The 8,872-nt window shown below is 35.4% G+C and overlaps 1 long non-coding RNA gene across 2 annotated transcripts; it reads left to right on the top strand.

Annotated features, from left to right (window-relative positions):
• The first annotated feature begins 3,821 nt into the window (after window positions 1–3,821).
• LOC137408199 (uncharacterized) lies at window positions 3,822–8,649 on the top strand. 2 transcript variants are annotated; one of them, XR_010980051.1, is made up of 6 exons: window positions 3,822–3,895; window positions 4,938–5,084; window positions 5,790–5,936; window positions 6,777–6,836; window positions 7,118–7,281; window positions 8,096–8,649. It is a non-coding gene; the product is annotated as an uncharacterized lncRNA (long non-coding RNA). The 2 variants fall into 2 exon arrangements; XR_010980052.1 differs by having other exon boundaries at window positions 3,856–3,895; window positions 4,980–5,084.
• Window positions 8,650–8,872: the final 223 nt, after the last annotated feature.

Genomic DNA, 8,872 nt, shown 5'->3' with positions numbered 1-8,872 from the left:
TACAACTATTATATAATATTATTCAATTATCATACAATTATTATATAATAGTTACATTATTATACAATTATTACATAATATTACTCAATTATCATACGACTATTATAAAATAATGTAATTATCGTACAATTATAATATAATATTATGTAATTATCGTATAATTATTATATAATACTATGCGATTATCATACAATTATTATATAATATTATGTCATTATCATACAATTATTATATAATACTATGTAATTATCATACAATTATTATATAATTACCACACTGTAATAGCGCGAAGGTCAGAAAAGAATACTATTACTTGAATTTTAACTTAGTTTTCAGCAAACTTGTTGGTGGAAGGTCTGACGGAGAGACAAGCCTATGAATGGTTTTAGACATGGTTTATGACAACGAGGTATCCCTTTCAACCAGAACCATATTCAGGACATACCATTAATGATTCCCGACTCTCTCTCTCCAAACATATGAGGGCAATATCAACCTGTTTATTTGCTAGGTACTCCTCTATTATCTTGATGATTTCCTTGTCGCCGAGCTCAACCGTATGAGAGAGTGTCATGATGAGGGAAGATTAAACTCTCACGAATCGGAAAATTAAAAAATTAGCGCTGTTTCTACATCGAGGCAGCACCATCCTGTAGAGATAGAAGTAACAGTCTGTGTAATAATTTAGTGAGAAGACACTCAGACTTTAGAAAGTCAAGGTAGAAACACTGAAGAAAGATTGTCAGAGGTCAATAACACCTAGGAAAAAATGTTTTTAAATATTTCAGTGTCTTTGGCTGTCATTCATACTCTGTGTAAAACTGCTAGTAGCTTGACTTCACCAACTTACACGTGGTTTGTGCATATATTTTTTATATGGCTGTTGAATTCAAGAAATATAAGAATTTCTCAAACTAAAACATGTAGACTATTACAATCAACAAGCAACAGACATATCTTTCAAAATAGGAGGTAGATGCTACCTATTCAGACTTGAGATTGGCAAAAATTGTAGCCGAGCCCTTTCAAGTCAGTACCTGAGCCTGTTTCATACTTTGTATCGAACAGATGTCACAGCAAACATAGTACCGTGTATCAAGCCCTTTGCAAAACCAAGCTGAGTTTCAGTAAAGCGATTAAAACTTGTACATGAAAATGTTTCACCCTCGTACATCGTACAGAACTAACGCAAAGGAGATACCAGATATAGAGAAAAACACTGATTCTGGAAAGTGAGAGAATGACCACTATATAGAGTGAATAGAAGATATGAGCTACGAGATCGTACAACAAAAGCGGATGACAAATTATATTTATGATGATGAGAGAGAGTACGAATAAAAATAGCTTACAGCGCCCAGCTTAACATGAATATATATATCAAAACATAAAACAATCAAAAAACTTGATAACATAAAACCTACAAAAAGAATGTTTGGATCCTTAATAATTATAAGCAACTTACATGAAATAATAAGCAAATATATAAATAATTATACTCAATACAGTTGACTATCGCAATGATACAGCAACCACAATATATTTCCTGAATGACCTTCTACTAACTTAATGTAAATTATGTAAATTTACATATACATATATACATGTACTTTACAGCTTGATCTTATGGCATATATACAGCTAGATAAACGACTATGAATATACGGATTCCGAATAATTATAAGCAACTTACATGAATTAATAAGCAAATATATATATATATAATTATATTCAATACAGTTGACTATCGCAATGATACAGCAACCACAATATATTTCCCGAATGACCTTCTAATAACTTTACATATACATATATACATGTACTTTACAGCTTGATGCTATGGCATATACAAGGCTAGATATTTAAAAGTGACTATGAATATACGGATTCCGAATGATTATAGGCAACTTACATGAAAGGACAAACAAGCCAGTATGCAATCCAGCTAAATACTGTTAAGATTAAATGATTCAACTCCAGCACCATGGTGACCATTGCACGAGTATATAACTATAGAAACCTACGAGAATACGATTATGAACCCCGGGGTGACTAGATCACAACTGATCGAGGGATAATTGACATTCCTCAAACTGGGACAAATTTGCCAAACGATGGAAAGCCATCCAATAACTGTCGCACAATAAGACTAGCTACTAACTAGCCGCGACGAGACACTGCATTAAGAGACCGCCACACAAAATGTACTCAGTGGAAAAACCAAAAACATGACACAGAGGCGTGTAACCAATGTTATTGAACGGAGATGAGGATCACTGCTGGGAAAAACTGATAAAGACCGAGGGCTACACACAAAGCAACCAATAAATGGCAGATTATTAGGACGGATTCGGCATGAATTTTTAAGCTAGGGTCTGGCTTCACCTGACGGCTAATATGTGTCAGGGTTTAAAACGATATATGACCAATCAGCAAATATGAAAACCTAGAGCAATTGCTATGCTGCCGGAAATATCAAGTATGGGATTTGTCCAACCATCACAGCTGATGCGATGTGAATGTATGGGACATCAATTGAATTGGGAATTCTCTGGCCATTGTAATGAAGAGCTTAGGAATGAAAACATAAAATTACAACTAAATAATGGATATTATTTATCAACACCACTTAATATAAAAGAGAGTAACTGGCTACAACAAATACTAACAGGTATTCAACGAAGTCAGCAACTCTACAGAGTGTCAAGCACAAGGAGAGGGATATCAACAATATAACAGGAGGCAGCCAGAATTAGGACTGTTGAAACATTGTAGCAGTCAGCATACACCAGATCAGCAACAAATAACATCTGTCAATTTATTTTAGCTTCAATTATATTAAGTTTATATGTTTTTCTGCCCTGTACTTCAGTCTCTTACAGCTAGGAGCCTTAACTGTCAAAAAAAGACTCTCTTTGGCATGTTCTCCATCTGGTGTTGACGCAATTTCTATGATTGATTTCTTCCAATTCTGAAGTTCATAATTTTCAATTGACATTTTCTAATTATCGAATCTTTTAATGTCCTTTGGCGTCTTGCTGCTTGTACGTATTATATGCTTATCCTGTGGTCTGGCTACATTCCCTATCGGTATCTTGTTTTCACAGTATTTCCATACAACAACCTTCTCTAGTACTTGAACCAGTAATGATCAATTCAGTTCCCACAAGCTAAGCAAAAGTGTGTAAACTGAATAATATAGTCAAAATAGATTAAAATGACAAAGCACATTCAACACTGATGTCGTGTGTGGATTTGTGTTAGTTTTTAGTTATACATAACGTAAATTCTCCATATCCACCCATGGGTTTTTAAGCAAGAGTTGCATAAATCAGTTATGTAGGCTAAGTGTTTTTTATTTGAGCTTTGTAGAAACATGGTTACTCTACAGTCAATGTGATGGAAATAAAGACATAGTCGCAGATTACCTGCTTTTTCCTGTACTATGGTGGTACTTTTCGGTTGTAAACAACAATTGCAAACGAAATGCGCGCTTCAGCGACCAATCCATTGGTCATGACCCTAGCATTAAGCTATTCTAGGCGTAAGGTGCCGGTGCGTATATCGATATATCATTGATATTCGTACGTTATTGGCTAATAGCCTATAAGCTGCCACGATTACTTATGTTTACGGTGAAAATAACTACATGTATGGACGATTGTTTGCATGAGTGTAAGGATATTACGCTATGCGTTAAAGTCTATCAAAACAATTATTTATTGGAAGGGGTCAGGTATAATTGCAGTGGCTCAAAACCTGTTCAGTTTCTGGGTCGTTTTGTAGGGGCGGAGCTTAATCCGGAAATACAAAAGCTTTAAAGTTAGTCGAACCACTGCAAACGTTTAGTTGTTGATAAATCGAGTAGTTATCTATTCGTTTAACAAAATATCACGTAAGCATCTTTTCCAAGCAAATTTTTAATTACAAATATGAGTTCTTTTAGCAAAATAACATAGAGTATTTACATAGCTGTTTATCGTAGTTTTTTCTTGTTAAGAATAAATGGTAACACGCTCACAAAACGGAAAAAATCTTCTCAAAAATACACCATTAGTTATTCTGTATTCGTTTATATTTGAAAAATAGTTATATATTTTTTTAATATGAATACACTTTTGTAAAGCGGTATTACATAAAATATTGAAAAGTTACGATTATGTTCTGAACAAAGAAAATGCATATTAAAACGGTTGTCCACTTTGTTACCATTCTGAGAGCCTAAAATGATTCTATTTTAATTCACTGTAAATATTAGTATTAGCATCTCGTTAGGCATTGATTGTAAAAATGAAGGCAACAGAAGACATCAGTTTTTTATCTTTACTGTATTTGCTGCAAGCACACACTTTTTTAACAACTAACTTTATATTACTACCAAGTCTCAACTGTAGGACGTTTTGAAGCAACGACAGTATGTAGCTACCTAAGGAACAACCATTTAATTGTGTATCTCAAATTTTATTTGAACTTGTTACTACAATGGTGCGCTGTCAGTAGCACCGCCAGGCCTAGGCTGTATCTCATCTGTTTGGTTCACAAAAAGTGTAGGAGAGGAGGCAAGGTAAAGCAAGTTTTTGTAGTCTTCTGCAATGCAGGGCAGTTATATTTTTGGACTAGACAGCCTGCCTGTGATCAGTAGTCCTCAGTAGTCAGAGTCGCTTTCTGCTTGCAATTTGTCTTAAAAAATTAATTGAAATGCACTGCATATTCATATTGCTTCAAGACCTCAGTGGGTCATCATGTATTCATAACTGACTTTTTGTATTCATCATTTCATCTTCTATATAGACCTACCTACAGGCCTCCCGTGCCTGTAGTCGGCAATCATGTCGGTAGGTTATCGAAGCCTCGATAGCTGAATGACATGATCGCTGACGACAGTCAACTTCTACGAGGAGCCTGAGGGCCTACCAAATATATATTTTTAATTGCAGTGCATTTAAGCATTATGCCGCTCCTTCTTGCCTCATTGTTAGACGAGTCTGAGCAAGCTATCAAAGCCCATGAAATCGAATATGGCAACAAGTTTTACACAAACCATGAGGACGGCATATTCAACAAGCATGAAAGACTTTTTGAAGGTAATCTCATATCCTTAAAGCACTTTTTCTTCACTGCCTAATTTGTGATCTTGCGTTAAAAATGAACATTTTATACCTCGGATATTTTAGTGTAATATTGATGTTGAAGTGTAACCTTGATTGTAAAATGTAGGCCTATGCTTGGTTGTTGTGCAATAGAAGTACATGTCAATAGTAGCTTATATGTTTTTATGCTGCAGTTTGATGGAGCCCTTTTTGGTTTATTTTTGTACCATGTGATCTATGACGTCACAGGCCCTACTTGAAGCAGAGTTGACACAATTTTCATCAGTTCACTAGCAACTCACACTGGATACACACCATCTAAGTCTCAGCAATAAAGGATTACTCTCTATAGACACTCAACTTTTAAGCTTAATTTGACGAAGTGGATATTCGGGTATATACAGACATGCAGTGGATTACGATCAAGCTTATAGTGCAGCCTTGATTAGAAGATATACATGGACTTCAGTGTACAAGCATTGGCATGCAATTGAGATGACATTAAAAATCATTGTATATATTAATAACTACAATCAAGCAAGCAATAAATGTATCAAGCATCATATACATGCAGCAGTTAGTTCCCAATTGAGTGTTAGCAATCAAGTAAGGCTAAAAACCTACGACGTCTTCAGCTAATGAATCTAAAAAATCTGTACCATGTTTCTTAATTTTAAAATTTTATCTGCTCTAATTTAGCAAGGTGAAGATATTTGGAGAGGTAAGAACGTCATCCATGACAGTCAAAGCTATTGATGTATGTATGGCGAAGAAAAAGAGTATGGCTGCATGTACGGCCCTGAAAGACAGCAAACCCAGAAGGAAAAGTACAAAGAACAGCGGAGGGTAAGTTACCGGTACACCAAGAATATTTTACTCAGCCTATTATAAGGGATATTTTTGGACAGCAAAACTCGGTCATTGTATGTCCAATATATTTAGACAGGGCTATCCTTCCATGTCTTTGCAAATGCACAGATAGTATAGTATGGATTTTACATAGAGATGATGAATAATATTTATTACTTTTATGGATTTTAAATTGTTTTATTTCTGAAATAGCTATCTTGTAACAAAAGCATGCGTGCACATTTATATTCTTGTAAGCCAAAATCAGAGAATGCAGTAAATCTAAGTCTACACTACTGTGAGGGTTGCGACATGTCTAAGCTGTATTCGATACTTTGCTTTCGGTCTCACAGTACATCAAAGTTCAAAAACATTTTCTCTTCTTTTATTCATCTACACTCTCATAGAAATTTGGTAGAATTGCAAAGAAACACAGACTTGATTGGAATGCTCAGATACCATATCCTTGACCCAATAGCCAGTGAAGTTTACGGCAATCTGTCTCATTTTTCTTGAGAATTTCTCATCGTGAGGCCTCACACATGCGCCAGATAGTATTATATCGCAGTTCACACCTTTGGTTAAACTTGGACGTAATATTTTATTTTACATTGAATATTTCACACCTAAAATTTGCAAAAACAATCATTAAAAGCAAGATAGAATGAAAGCTTATTTTGTAGCTCTGGCAACAAGGCCTTTGTTTGGACTCTTTTGCCAATTTAAATTTAGTTAGATTGTGCCCACAAATATAAATATGCTATACATGTGCATAAATTCATATATGTTGTCACATGGTGTCGATATACATAATTTACGTATTGTTTATATTTTTAGTCACAGAATCCAACAAAGAGACCGCATCCTCAAGACAATACATCTGATAGTAACACGGAGGTACTCACTCACATAACCAGCAATAAAATTTTAGGCAAATCGTGCAATATTAATTATGGTTAAATGTGGAATTTCATTGGTAGGCGAATCTTCAAGCCATTTATAGCCCTAGATTAGTAGCTAGAAAAACGTGAAGTTATAGTAGGATAATGCAGAAGAACCCCTTGTGTAGGCAGGATTAGGTTTCAGAAACAAATTATTTGCTGCCAACTGCGATATTTGTTAAGTTGCCTGTTCACACCCAGCCAAACGTTCAATGCCTCGAGCATTCTGATTTATAGCTCAAGATAAGGAGGAAACGCAGTGCTTGCTCAGGATGGGTAGGAGTAAGAGCAGAGGCTATGTGAGCTTCCATAGATGTGGGGAGCATCTACGAAACGCCACAAACGACAGCATTATAGATGTAACTCAGACACCTGATGTTACTTTCATACCTAACAGTCCGGTGAGTGGTAATATTTAGTAACTCAGTTTTAAAATTAGAACCCTGTTGCATGATGCTTTTGTGTCACTTTAGTGTAAGTGCTCAGTGTCTGAATTGGAGAAAGTTGTGCAGCGATGCTCCCAAGTCTTTGATTCCAGATTTGTAAAGCATATCAAATCGCTGGCATGCGTTTTGCTCCAAATCAAATCACTTAGAAGGGTGACTGCTCAGCTTTCAAATAAAATGAAATTAAAACCATCATCCACTATGTAATTGATGGTTTTAATTTGATTTAATTTACAAACTGGGTAATCCATTTTCATGGTGCTTTAATGCCAATCTCATGATTGGTGATTTGATGTAATGTGCAAATCTCTAATCAGGATTTGGGAGCATCTCTGGAGTTGTTATCAACTCTTTGAGAGATTGATAACAAGGTGCCACAACACCATCCGATTCATAGACTGAGTACTTGGACTAATTTCGCTGTTGTCTTGTACAAGTCAACTCTATGGGCTAAGTCAGTTGAGCAATGTAGGATTGGAGAAGATATATGAAGTCAGGAAATAATTGTGAAATAAAACTACTGTAAAAACAGTAATAAAGTCAGGAACTAGCAAAAGCAGATTTGTCCGGTTCTTTGAGATCGCCAAATTACCTTCCAGCTAATCACAATGTCCAATGTAACTTTCCAATCTACTTCATTAAATTAACAAATAGTATTCTTGTCAAAGTCAAAAATTGTCGCAAATAATGCCACTTGAATACTGCATTCACAGTACATTACAAGTTCAAGGAGATGTAAATACACATGCTATGATTGTTTTTGTTTTAGATCAAGGATCTCCAAGAGGAGTTTGCAGGGAGTAAGAAATGGCAGAGCAAAAATGCTTCCTGAGGCTTTCTAATACAAGCAATATCTAGATAGGCATAGAGCAAGGTTGTTCCCCATAGCTGTTGGTGAACTGGCAATGAAGGGAAGTCACGCCAGATGGCATCTGGCGTGCCCTCTACCTCATTGCCAATTCATCTGCAGCTATAGAGAACAAACTTGTTCTAGATAGGAATACTTTTATATGCAAAATCTCGAACTGTTTCAGCTTGTACTGTGCTCAATTTTGAGTGAATATATTGATCAAATTAAAACATACCTACATACATAAAACATTCAGGATTTTCAACACTGATTTTTTTTTACATAAACCATACTTATATTCACTTATTTTCACATATCTACATGTAGTATATGTAGCCCTTTTCTACTCTGTTATTCTGTTCTCATTTGTGCTTGTTAAAGGCCTTTTATGGCTTTGGTGCTGATGTGGTAGTAATTAAGTTATGTGCAACATTTTCTTTTTATATCAAATAAAGTAAAATTATTAAACTTTACGATTTATCATGATAGATTCGTCCGATAACTAAAACAACCTACTTCCCATCATTGTTCCAGTGGTCCATCACCAGACATTTTGTCATTGCGCATCGACTTTTCAAACAATGTATGTTGTACAACATCAGCAATGCCAATAGACATACATCATGCTGAAGGTTTTGTGTGTGCTGCCCTCTGATTTTCCAGAATTGGCTACATTGTGCTTGTGGAGGTAACGGG

Source organism: Watersipora subatra, chromosome 11 (genome assembly GCF_963576615.1).
Source record: "Watersipora subatra chromosome 11, tzWatSuba1.1, whole genome shotgun sequence".
NCBI lineage: Eukaryota > Metazoa > Bryozoa > Gymnolaemata > Cheilostomatida > Watersiporidae > Watersipora > Watersipora subatra.
This window is presented reverse-complemented; position numbering and strand designations above follow the sequence as displayed.